The sequence below is a fragment of the Bactrocera tryoni genome, chromosome 4 (assembly GCF_016617805.1).
Source record: "Bactrocera tryoni isolate S06 chromosome 4, CSIRO_BtryS06_freeze2, whole genome shotgun sequence".
Taxonomy (NCBI): Eukaryota; Metazoa; Arthropoda; class Insecta; order Diptera; family Tephritidae; genus Bactrocera; species Bactrocera tryoni.
The window spans coordinates 66,145,858-66,160,239 of record NC_052502.1 but is presented as its reverse complement, the minus strand read 5'-3'; positions in this window follow the sequence as shown (position 1 = coordinate 66,160,239).

Below are 14,382 nucleotides of genomic sequence, written 5' to 3'. Positions count from 1 at the left end.
ACATCTGAATGCGTGCCGGAACATGAATTTAAATTCACAGGAATAAAGAACTTCATTGATATTTGATTTTTGTTTTATTTAAAAAAGCTGTTGTAGCGCTCTTGTTGCGGGTTTTTTCAATAAGAGCGCTACAACTGATTATTGAAAATACTTTGACCAAAATTAAAAGCATGAAAGCAATGAAAAGCGTTTCAAGCTCTGAAAGGGAATTTGGTATATAGTTCAACTTATGGTATTGGAAACCAAACATAGTGAAATTGTTGAAGACGTAATTTGACTGAAGGATTTGATTTGATTTGGTATCATGAATCATAGTCATGAAATCGCCATAACAATCAGGTCTAGCTAAACGAAACGTACTCGCATTAAAGCCAAGCCAAGAACCGTGATTTAGGCTATATAATGGGTTGTCAAAAAAGTCTTGCGGTATTTTTATTGAATTTTTTTATATATTGAAATTGAAATGAATTTTTTATGACTCATGCCCAGCTCTTGACCGATGCTACGGCTGCTACTATGCCGGTCTCTTTCGACCAATTCAACGATTTTATCGCAATTTTCGACGACAAGCCTTCCAGAGCGTGGCGCATCTTCGACCACCTCTACGCCAGAACGAAAACGTTGAAACCATCGTTGTGCGGTGGAAATGAAAACTGTATCGGGTCCATAAACTGCACAAATTTTATTGGCGGCTTGAGATGCATTTTTGTCTTTATCGTAATAGTACAGTAAACTATGCCGTATTTTGTCTTTATTTTGCTCCATGTTTGCGACGCTATAACTCACGAACGACTTAAAAGAAACGACAATCAATCAAACACGTGTTAGCGCGTGAAATGAGCTTTCCAACAAGGTATAGCATGACCCGATGAGACGAATAAAACGACGAATAAAACTAAAACTACGCGCTTTCAGCGCCAACTAGCGAAAATACCGCAAGACTTTTTTGGACAAACTATTATAATACCACAAAAAGTCCAGCCAGCTACAACCTTTCTTTCAATAAAATTGTTTTTCTCCAATTTGGACCTGCTTACCCTGCATAGTGTCACAGTATTTCTACCACATATGTTTGCTTACCTTTACCTGTATTTACTGAACGCAGATTTCTGATCACCGTGTTCTCTGGCAAAATCGCCTTGATGTCTTCCAAAGTGGGACTTCTGTGCTTCGCTGCAAGCAAAAGCATAGTTTTAGTACTGAACTGGAAAACAGGATACATAAGAATGTAATAAATGACTCACCAATCGCTGCCAGCTGTTTTATTAGCTCTTCTTGAGATGTCGCCAAAGCGAAAATGACGCATAATGTGAAGAGATGCAGTATGAGACGCATTTTGTTACGCAAATATTTACTTTGAATAATAAATTTATTATAACGGTATTGTGTTTTGAAAATAAATTATAATAACTCATGCACAATTGAACGCTTCTAAGCAAAATATACCGCTTTTAAATGTAATCAGTTATTTATAGCGATTTGTATGTACATGTGCGTGTACCTACATAAAATTATTTTCATAGCTTGAATTAAGGGCTGGGGAAAAATATACGTGACCAAGTTAATTACATAACTTACTTTTTAAGTTTGTCAGCAATAGGGGGCGTTCGAAAATATTTCTTTGTTCTAAGTGTAAATGTATACAAAAATATATACAGACACGCATACATATATACATAGTTATTTACACACATATATATTATATATAGACGAAAGTTTGAATATATATGTGTGTAGTGTGAATCAAGTTACATTTTGGACCATTGAAACATATTTTTCTAATACGGTTGCGGTGTGGAAAATATCCCATCTCTGCCGACTGCAAGCTGGGCTCTCATCTTCCTCCGCCCTAGCTCTGCACTCCACTTCTGCAATTTTCTGAAGTTGGGATCGTGAAGGTAGGTCTCTTGTGATGATCAATGCAATATTGCTAAGTTCCCCTTTGAGTAGAAGCTTTTTGGTGTGTCCACCAGCAGCACTACTCTAAAGAAACTTTGTGGTATGCTCTGTGTCGCTGGACCCGAAGTACACTAGTGTTCATTTCTTAATACATGCAACACTAGAAGGGCTAAATAGTCTCATGCAGGTTAGAAGAATTGTGTTCCCAGCTGCCTGTGAGGGGATTCCTATAAGACTGGCTACCTAGATATTATAAAACGAGTTAACGACTGAAAGTATAGTTATTCTTCGCTTATGTCAACTAACGAGTTACTATAGGAGAAGCCCACTGTACTATGTCCATAGTGACGCCACGTCTGGCGCCAATGGTCTAAAAACGCAAACAGGCTGGCCGAGCATGGCCGCAACATAATTGTTGACTGGTTTGCATGTCAAACTCATAAACCCACGTCTCATCGGCAGTTTTAATGCTCTCCATGAAAGTGCGATCGGCAACGTTCAAGCATGTCCAAAGAGACCTACCTACGGTACTCGTTTTGAAAAAAATTCAGCTTTGTGGGGACGAGCCAAGCAAGCATGCATTTCATAGTCAAAATACTTACCAAAATCATACGAATGAGCTCGCGAGAGCTAAGGAGCTCTCTTGCTATCACTCTAACACTTGTCTTACGATTTTTAAATACTTCCATTTTTTAATATTTTCATTAGTTGAAGATTGTTCAGAACGAGACATATCTTCAACGATCTCTCGACCGTCTTTGAAGGCTTAGTACCACTCGTAAGCTTGTGTTTCGACAAAACGGAATCACTATAAGCCTTTGCCAACACGACAGCAGGTGACCACCTCCAAAACAATAATTTTTGAGAAAAGTATCACTAAAGACTTTATTACATTTTATTTTACTTATTTATTTTATTGCAAATAATGTCGCGACTCCTTGCAAAAACAACAGTAAGTCTGCTTAAAGTTCCATAGGTAGATAATACTATAAAACTTCGAATTCTTTTATAGTATGTAGCATTAAACGTTTCAAACTGGTGGCAATATTCCTTTATACTATTTATAGTATGTAAGAAATAATTCTCAAAATTGAGTCTAGATTGATGCTTGTGCTGTAATATTAAATTCTTTGAAAACTTTTAATAGGTGGCATCTCTCCTTAAAATATTTTTTTCTAAACGCTTTCTGAAATCTTAAAGCTTTGCTTCCACTTGTATATAGAATGTGTTACAAAATTAATAAAAAGAAAGTAAAAATATTTTCGGTAATACTACTTCTTCATCGTTCCTGTTTAGCAAGAAATAAAACACCCAGAAATCTTTCTTCGTACTCAAAGATAAACGAATTTCGACCATTACTATTGTACTACATGCCTTTACTTTTTCGTGCGAGTATTGCACTTACAGCTACCTTCGACATTCAGCAAGATTTTTGTAAGAAAATTCATCATCTTTGCTAGAAGCAGATTTTTTTCATAAAGCGCCGTTTAAGAACCACACTCTATATCTTCACATACATATGTCTTTCATAACCACAATATAATTTTCATCTATCAATCTCTCCGTTTCGAATATCTTCAACTCATCTCTTCCACCACTTCTTTCTTACCCACCTCAACGCGCATATTGCCTTAGTGAATTTCTTCCATCACCGTCTCACTTTGACAGTAGCGTTTACAGCTCGGATATCAACTTACAAATTGCATTTGCACTTTGAGCGCCATTTTCCGCTTTTACCACCATTTTGTGAGTGGAACCAAAGTCGGAAAGGTGTTAAAGGAGTAGCACTATGACTGATTGATTTATGTTGGCAGTAGTCATGTCAGCTGTCAACTACCAGTCACACACTCAAGCAATTTTCAACGAACGCAGTGCGAAAACATCTCGGTTTTGACTTGCTTTTCTAATATGCGTTAACCGCTTTCACTCACTGGCACTTGTTAGTTGATGGAAATAAATAAAAGATAAAGATATTAAAATATTCTTGCCGATTCTTTAATATATTTTGAGATGAATAAATATAAAATACTCACGGATTACGCACTGTCAGATATTTTCTTCAATTAAGACACTCCTCATTATAACTTCGTTCAAGTTTCAATAAATTTCTAGCGCCTTTCATCTAATTCCCAGTTATGTGCTTTACAAAAAATTTTTGAAGAGACCTCATTAAGCTCAAGCATCAAGCGCTAAGTTGTGGCAATCAAAAGTTTAGTTAAGTTTAGTTAAGTACATTATAACGCTCTATTCGATCTCATTCCTTTTGTCGAAGTCCGCGAAATTTGCAAATTCTAATGCAAAATAGAATTAGAGAGGTAGAAATTAAATACCTCATCACTTTGAACCCAGAGCCAGAGCCAGAGCTTGTAGCATTTAATGAGAAGGATCTCGCCCACAAATCGAACTATATAGGGTAGTTTACGGGTTTTCGCCGGATCAATAATCATAAGAGATGCAATCTACCTGCCTACCTTGCTATGGAACCTATTAGAATAACATACTTCCTCGGACAGATCGAAGGAACAAAAGATCAAATTTTTCGAAGCATTTTGATTTCCTCACTTTTATTTAGAAGTTATAAGTTCATCCATATGCTTTGCTTCTGATGAGCTTCGTTTGCTAACAATAAGCTGAAAATAAAGAAGTAGTCTCAATATCCCCAAAATTAATTTTATCTTGTCATACTTGTATATTTTCGGCTTTGTATCAGTCTCAGCGGCTACGCTGGCTAGGTCGTCCGAATGGATGAAAACACTCCAGCCCTGAAAGTATTCGACGTAATACCCGCCGGGGCAAGCAGAGGAAGAGGAAGACCTCCACTCCGTTGGAAAGACCAGATGGAGAAGGACCTAACTACATTTAGAATTTCCAAGGAGATCAGTCTCAATTTGAAATGCATAGAATGAGACAATCTAAAGTTGTTCTAAAATCTTTGTGAGACCTCACCAAACTATTTTGCTATCAGAAAGTGCTGATGTAGTAAATGCCAGTGTTCATATTATATTTCAAGCTTTAGTCGCATATGTTCGGGGTCTAGCCTAAGCGTGTATAAATTGACGTTCAGTATTCCACTAAATTTTGAGCTAGAGGTTACGCTATGGTTAATTTTTCGTTGAGGCAGGTTTTTATGTGGTCGATTCCAAACTCTACTCACAACCTCAGGGGTTTAAACTTCTCACTTTAGCTCGCCTCCAAACGTATGTTTGCTCAGTAGATACTTGGTCTAAAACTGGAGTTTGTGAGGCATGTGTTAAAGAATCGTTTGTGGCAACTCTGAGGTTAATGTCAGTCAAAAACGTTCCCCAATTCTCTGAACTTCGACTATGTAGTTTTCCATTTCATACCAATTTAAATATTTCAAGCTGCCACTGATCTCAACCCATTGCGCGCATCCACAACTCTCTTTCAATTTCCACATACGCTGTAGTTTTAAATTCACAGCCAATTATAACGGCGATATACATACATATGAATATTCTAAGAACCTTGTTACCGTTAGTTTCACAACCACAAAGTCAAATGGGCAATCCTTCCAGCCTTGTATTGCTGTTAAAAGGAGCACAGTGGCAGAAAGTTATAAATATTGTGAGGAAACTTGTTCTTCATTGCTATTCATGGACGCTTAAGGCTAGATGCATAGTGGAATCGCCATCAGCACTGTTAAGTTGGTGAAGAAAATATGTAGAAAAGAAATATCTGTAGAGCAAAATGTCTGCGGTCTTTGATTGTTAAGTTGTATGTGTTGCATACGTTTCTTTGCTCGTCGCTCCAAACACTGCTTTACCCACGACTTCACTATGTGCTCAGCCTCAGCATTTTTGATGAATGCATATTGTCATTGATTTTATTTTTGTTTTGTAGGAGCGCACATAGCTCTTAAACCGCTTATTTTTTTTGTTGATGCTACGCCGCAATAAAGCGCCGCCACACACGCGTATGAAAAGCCGAAAGGATGGCTGGAATGAGGGCGCGTGGACTGCGCGCTCGTAGAGACCGCTGTGCTGAAGTTTCATTTTCAACGAAAACAACTCTTTCTTGTTCCTCTTCATCGTGTTTCTTCACTGCCTGCTCTGCAAATTGTCTGCGTAACTTTCAGCAAGCAACAACAAACCATCCTTTGCCCGGCAACAAAAGCGTAAGTTGTTCGAATCGAAGACATAAAAATGCAAAAAGACGACTACAAGTGCTGCGTGCAAAGGCAATTTAACTTGGCGAGATTTGCCAGCGTCAACAGATGTCGCTGTCATGTGAAGGACAATACTAACAAGAGCACATACAGTTAAACTGCTGCATGACGCATGTAGTCCATGACATTGTTGCTATTATTGTTGCCTTTCGCGCGTTTATTGTTTATCAAACGTCTTGTCGCGAACAGACGCCTGGCTGCGAATTTGCTAGAACTCGTATTGTCGTGTGTTCTGCACACGTAACATTGCTGTTGCTGTTGTAGCGTCTTCCGAATGGTATTACCGGCCGCTGCCGTCACTGTTGTTGCAAGCAATTTTCTTATTATACTTGCGCCGCAGCATCTCGTCAGCTATATAAGTGCCGTCATTCGATGTGTGCAACAGCAGCAGTACAATAACAATAAATCAAATTTATTTTATATATTTGTATGTATCTATCAGAGATCTTAATGTGTCTCCTGCATATTGAAGCTTGAGCCGTAAAACATGTAAATATATGAAACCAACCGATTTCGAAAGAAGAAAACAAAGTTCTAAAGAAACTCAATTTTCTTCTAACAACTTTAAACTTGTTCTGCAGTGTCCAGGAAAAGCCTCTATATATGTACTTATTTGGGTAGGTCTTGTGTGGCGTATGGACAAAAACGCTCCAGCTCTGAAAGTATTCGACGCACTACGAGCCGGGAGAAGCAGAGAAAAAGGAAGATCTCCACTCCGTTGGAAGCAACGGACCAGGTGGAGAACAATCTTGCTTCGCTTGGAACATTGCGAAAAGAAGAAACGATTGGCGCGCTGTTGCTAACTCGGCTATAATCGCGTAAGCGGTTTCTACGCCAGTAAAGAAGAAGAAGACGCTGAAATATATGTAGGTTCTTAGACAGGGCTACGAAAATATAACCAAGCATGAGCTGTTAACTGTAACGGGAAGGTTCTTTTGGTTTCAGAGTACAAAGTGGAAAGCAAATATTCGTTTTTTACTTACTTTGATCAACAGATGACTTCACATAATACCACAAGAAACCTTAAGAACCAACTCTTACAACTTTCTGCCTAGAATATAAGTAAATGCTGAAGTACAGCTAATACTAAAGCGTCTTGTTTGAAACTAATTAATTCCAGATGGCAATAATATACACTGATTTGGTAAGAAAACACAAAAGTTCAATACATTTTAAAAACTTTAAAGGCAACAAAAAGTCTCTTAGCAATTATCTAAGCTATTGTTCAGACTGTGCTGGAGCTATCCTGACATGACGCTCTTACCGCCTATTTGCATATTCAATTTGACGTGCGGCTATTGTCGTCATAATTTTCATCTGCGAACTCTCAATATATTCATAAAGATTTGCATGTGTATTTGGTACTCTGACTTTCTAGAAGTATCAAGATTTCTTGCGGAGAGTCCATTGTAATAAATAATATTTTCCTATTTTATATAATTCGATGGTAAATGAATTATAAACTCACAACAAATTGAAAAATCGAATTGATCTTTACATATATGCCTAAAAGTATGCTATGCGTTATATGGAACGGCAATAAGAACGGAAGTCTCCGAAATTAAAGCGATCACTGCAACTCATAGCAACCTAAAAGTATGCAATTATCGCTGTGGATCACTATGGTATTCTCTACGATACCGTTATTATGCTTATGTGTAACTATAACAGAGTTTAATAATGAGCAGAAGAATAATTTAGGCATGAATTCAGTGCATATGTCTGTTATATAATTCAAGAATATCGAGCCTGAAGTAAAAGCTCTGTGAAAGGCTTACATATTCGTATAAAATTTTCAACATACATATGTATATGTTTACAAAATATGTGAAAAAACAAAGATAAACTAACCAAAATCAAGAACAATTGTCTAGTGTACCACGTTATGTTGTTTCAACCAAATGATTTTCTTTCTGGCTAATGTGAGCTCCTAACGAGTTCAAACGTGTTTATACAGCTGAGGTAGGTCTATTGCCTAGTTGGAAGAGAAAATTAGTCATAATAAATTTTGACTATTTTATCGAAAGACTAAAACAATTGGATAGCTCATGTATAGATATACTTAGATGTATAGAGACGTATCTTCCGTCTACCGTAACTTGATCGATCTGGTTGGTGACTTTTCGATTAAGAGACACCCAGTTAGCTTGAACAATTTTTCTATGCCGGTATCTAGTACAACAGATAAGCATATTTCGGGCTCCGGCGAAGTCGATATGAACTTACTTGGTTTAAAACCGAAAACCGTAAGGTGCTTGAGCTACTTTTTTAAGAAACGTATCTGCCCACTCCCAAACTAAACAATTGGCCTAATGATGGCCTCCATTTTCCACCAATCAACCAAGCGTAAAGGGAGGGCTTTTTCAGGCATCTTCGGGCAGTTAAAATGAGCCAACTTCCGCCACTATTGACTTTTGTCTTGTTTTGAAAAAATTTAATCAATAAAGAAGCAGCCTCATCACTAATCCCAATTTTTATACTCTCGCAACAAAGTTGCTAAGGAGAGTATTATAGTTTTGTTCACATAACGGTTGTTTGTAAGTCCTAAAACTAAAAGAGTCAGATATAGGGTTATATATACCAAAGTGATCAGGGTGACGAGTAGAGTTGAAATCCGGATGTCTGTCTATCCGTCCGTCTGTCTGTCTGTCCGTCCGTCTGTCCGTTCGTCCGTGCAGGCTGTAACTTTAGTAAAAATTTAGATATCATGATGAAACTTGGTACACGTGTTCTTGGCTCCATAAGAAGGTTAAGTTTGAAGATGGCCAAAATCGGCCCACTGCCACGCCCACAAAATGGCCCACAAAATGGCGGAAACCGAAAACCTATAAAGTGTCACATCTAAGCCGTAAATAAAGATATTAAATAATAAATAATTTTGGCACAAAGGATCACATTAGGGAGGGGCATATTTGGACGTAATTTCTTTGGAGAAGTGGGCGTGGCCCCGCCCCCTACTAAGTTGTTTGTACATATCTCGGAAACTACTACAGCTATGTCAACCAAACTCTACAGAGTCGTTTTCTTCAGGCATTTCCATATACAGTTCAAAAATGGAAGAAATCGGATAATAACCACGCCCACCTCCCATACAAAGGTTATGTTGAAAATCACTAAAAGTGCGTTAACCGACTAACAAAAAACACTTCATTTTACGGAAGAAATGGCAGAAGGAAGCTGCACCCAGGCTTTTTTTTTTAAATTGAAAATGGGCGTGGCCTCGCCCACTTATGGACCAAAAACCATATATCAGGAACTACTGGACCGATTTCAATGAAATTCGGTATATAATGTTTTCTTAACACCCTGATGACATGTACGAAATATGGGTGAAATCGGTTCACAACCACGCCTTCTTTCAATATAACGCTATTTTGAATTCCATCTGATGCCTTTTCTGTATAATATATACATTAAGAACCAATGATGATAGCGGAATAAAACTTTACACAAATACGGTATTTGAAAAATATGTAAATGACGGATAATGAAATCTCGATTATCACTTTATCATGCGAGAGTATAAAATGTTCGGTGACACACGAACTTAGCCCTTCCTTACTTGTTGTGCGTAAAATCGATCAAATATATTTATTAAGGTCGCCAGACCTATATATGTGCAAAGGGTTAAACGATTTGAGTGTACCGTGCCGTTACTTCGGCTCGTTGTTACGTCGTGAAAAGATTTACGTGTAGAACTGAATCTGAGTTTGAGATTTCCATAATAACATTATGTGAAATTGCGGTTTCTTAAATGCATATGTATGTATGTCTAACGAACTCAGTGAGTGGATGAATATTTGCATACCGACCAATATTTACTGCAGTGGCAAAAGCTCTCACTACCAAAATAGCATATGTTTCACTCCCCTCACAACACTTCTCCGGATGCATGAAAATATTAACGAATTTTTTTTTACTGCTCTCGAGTATTGTTAATGAAGTAGCGCCAAAAGTTTACCAAGGATTATCCATATGTGCACATGTATGCATTTGTGCGTGTATTTTTCCCAGCAGCATGCTTCAGTAACTATTACAAACCATAACAACACCAAATGAGCCAAATCAAAGCATATTGTGGGCGTGCAACAATAGTAAGCTAATGTCAAGCCGTGTTGGGAGCCAAAGCAAAAGTGTACAAAAAAGTAATTTTGGTTGTTCGGGTGACAAAGGAGGCAAAAAGGTTTATTAGCTGACACACGCACACCAAACACACATCTATACACACTAATGATGAGAAATGTGTCTGTATATGTGCGCACTTATAACCACTTGCCTTCACACGCGCCATATACGCTTGCGGTTGCAAATGTTTTTGTTATTGCTGTGCTGATGACATTATGAGCTCATTACACATGACCAAGTATGCATGCGAATTTTGGTGAATGAGCGCCGACGGTGGCAGCACGAAAGGCCACATAAACGTAAATGAAAGGATAAATTAGTTAATGACATTATTACTTTGTCAACAAGCAGACGCATAGCTGTATTCATATATGTACATATGTATATGTCAACATATGCCACAATACAAGCCTTTTACTGTTACTCACACATACATATGTATATACAGACAAACACACAGCAAAATACGAGCGCATCCTTGCTGTCTGTCAGGCGCTGTTTCGTATCTGTCAACTTTCAATAGCCTGCTGCCACGCAGCAGTCAACAGCTGTCAGCAATGAGACTCCACACACATACGCAGATAAACATGCACACGCTAACGGTGCTTTCGCCTGCTTGGGCGACACAGCTGGGCGCAATTGGGACGATTTTAAATTAGTTGTCCACGCGCGTCGCACAAAAGCAACAAATGAGTGGTTGTTGTTTCTTATATTGCTATTATTGTTGTTGTTGACTGGAAAGCTCAAAAAAGTAACGAAAATGAATAATAACAAAATGCGAAATGATGCTCATCAAGCGTTCTTCATGCATTGTCAGCGGCATCGGCGGCAGCAGCAGCGAGTAAATAGCTCTCATCAGCTGCGCGGTGAGGTCGCATGCCTGGAAATTAAGTCATTCCTCAATCAGCTAAGCGCTGACGGCAGCGCCAGTGACTTATGGCCAAACTGAGACTATTATATGTATGTGTGTGTGCGTGTGAGTGCTTCCTTTGAGCACAACACAATATTTATTTGCTTAAGCGACAACAACAGCAGTAGCAACAACAAAGCAAAACACCAACAACAACAATGATAAAATTAGAGTGAAAACTCCTCGGTCACGTGTCAGGCGGCAATGCGCCTTTATTTACTCCGCTATCTGTCTATGCGTATGTCTGTCTGTTGCGCCTTTGTTGCCTTGTTTATTTACTTATTTGCTTTTTGTGCCCGAAAATTTCCCATTCACCCACTAATGGCATACTTAGCTAAATTCGGCCGACAAGCCCCAAACACCGCATTTGGCTTTGTGTAAATTTAATGAAATTTAGTTTGAACTCCTGGCTTTGTGCCGCCGTGATATGCATATCTTATTTCGTTTTGATTAATTCCGTGGAAATGTGGGAAAACTAGCTTAATTAACTCATCATTGTAGGCATCAAAATAAATTGTGAAAATTTTAATTGAATTATCTGCCTGTTCGTCTTCGTCCTTCTCTTATTCCACTAAATCATTCGAATATCACATTTTATAAATTCCAGCCACTTATTCACTTTAATCACTGAGCTATTACAGACCAAAGGTCTACATCTATATCCATCTGCATTTTAGTAAATAGATAGAGAGTCTCGTGTATAAGAGAAAAAGCTACATGAGTACTCTCATCTTTAGATTTAGAACAGTCTATTTCAACCAGCGCACTCTCCACATATTCTCTCCTCACTATAGTCACTTATAGCAAATGAGGTTTTGGGAAACTTTGAAGGAAGAGCTCCCAATTTGATAGCCTATGCAGACGAAATACCTATATTATAGACGGGCAAGTTCCAAGACGCAGCTAGCAACGTCATAAAGATCCTAAAGCAATGGGCGATATCGGCTAACCCAGAGTTAAACGCCGGTAGGATGGATATGGCTCTTTACAAAGAGATACAAGTTCCTGTTTGTACACTTTCGATACTCAACGGAAGAAATTTAAGAATTAAAGAGTAGACCAAGTACCTGAAAGTTGAGTAAAAAGACCAGCGAAGCTTTCCACACGAAACAGTATGCTAAAGTTAACATGAAACCTATCATCTGCGGTAGGCAAGCCAATATTGTGGCGTTCGAGGAATTTTCACCATAACATTTTGGCATAGCTCAATAAGGAGGGAGTCAGTAGATAAAGGAGACCACATAGCCTCGAATCAAAACTACCCTTCAAGCTGCCGGAGTACTGCATTATCTTCCAGGCAAAAGTCTTTACGGTCAGAAAAGCTACTAACATAACTTATAACGCAGAAGACGACATTAGGAACATCAATCTTAACAGCATAGATTACTTGGTTAAAAAAGCCCTCAACTTAAGTAATATTCGGAATCGGAAATCTGGCGGATTTGAATATAAATTACGAATTTATTTCTAATAACTTCGCTAGACGACAGATGGCTAAACTGCTGATATTACTTACTCATATCATATACTTGTAGTATAAGTGGGTTATGAGGAAATCCTGAAACATTTTGCAAAGATCTGACGATTTGGAATCAAATATTATTCCAACTGTACATCGGAACAGATCAAAGGAGACAATGTTTTTATATTCTTATATTCTTATATATCTTCCAATTCATTTACATTAAAGTGTTCAAGATAACACTCTTCATCCATGCCCTACGTAGGCTCTTGCAAAAGGCGAGCTATATTAGGTCTGGTCATCCATTTTTCAAAGATGGTTTTAGTAATCTCTATGTGGAGTTGTATAAATGTAAAAACTCGCAGAAAATTTTGTACTTGCTTGACTCAATATTATTTGAAGTGTCAAAGATGGACAACAGGAAAAAGAAAATATATTTTACAGGTTTTTTATCGGTAAAATAAAGAGCGCAACCCAGGCGGCTGAAAATGTAAATATTGTTTATGGTTTAGATACTATAAAAGTCAGTCATGGCAATTTTGGTCTCGTCGATTTTGTTTCGAAATTTTGATGTCAAAAAAGTCGCACGCTCTGAAAGATCAATTGTCGAAAATATCTTATATTTGTCTGAACATCATACAGCATTATTTCGATTGTCATAAATTGGAGCCGATTCTAACTAAACATTGCTCCATATACTGTTTATCGTCATTGAAATAAAGCTGGATATAAGAAGAAGCTCGGTATGTGGGTGTCTCCTGAACTAATTTCTACCCGCGATTCGTTGCTGAATAGTAATAAAATCGATCCATTTCTGAAGTGGATAGTTACTGGAGATAAAAAGGAGATTATTCATGACAATGTCTAGCGAATACGGTCGAAGTCAAATCGCAGTGAGAAGGTACAAACAAGCCTGAGCAGGCTGAGCTAAGTTTAACGGACAGGGGATTGACAGTATATCTTTTACTATGAGCTGCTCCCTTATGGTCAAACTCTTAATTTGGACGTATAATGTCAGACTTGCCAGGTCACAGGCAATTTCCTTGCTATTGGCCCAAATTGCCAAATGGCAGTGAGCGCATTATACGTCCAAATTAAGAGTTTGAGATCAAAAGTTAGGAAGTCGCCAAAAGCTTTGGTAAGAAGCTAGTTTAGACCTAACATCAAGTTATTATTATCAGTTATTTGATTGGATTGACAGGAAATCTTCTACTATGAGCTACTCCGACTCCTCCATTTTTTTGCCGATATAGACAAGGGTTTCTAAGAGAATAGCACAATGACATCATTTTTTAACATTTATCAGAACCAATCGACACTAGCCTTTATTTGAGCGGCATAAAGGCAGTTCTTTTTCACGCTGTCAAAAGCAGCTTCGAAATGGACGTGAGCTTTTCACGGCCCTTTGATATGCTCTACTTGTTATTAAAATATTCGAAGGATAATCTGCCCCATTACTGCGTTCTAAAGAGTAGTTGCGATTAGTAATTATTATCTATTAATAAAGAGGGCACATACCAGATTAAGTAATCACAGCATTACTTCAAATATTACGCTACCCGTCATGGCTTTAAGCGGATTAGCCATTAAAAAATAAATAAAATAAATAAATTTTCATTTCAGAGCAAGATTAAATAGCACACACAGTGGCACCGACTATTGAAGGGAAGTACATCTGTTTTTTAAATATGAAAATTTACGCTCAATTTGAGCCAGTGGCGGCTGATACAACAACAAACATGCAAGTAGTGAAAAAATATTCGTGCCACACAGATTGCGAATAAGTATGAACATTTGTGG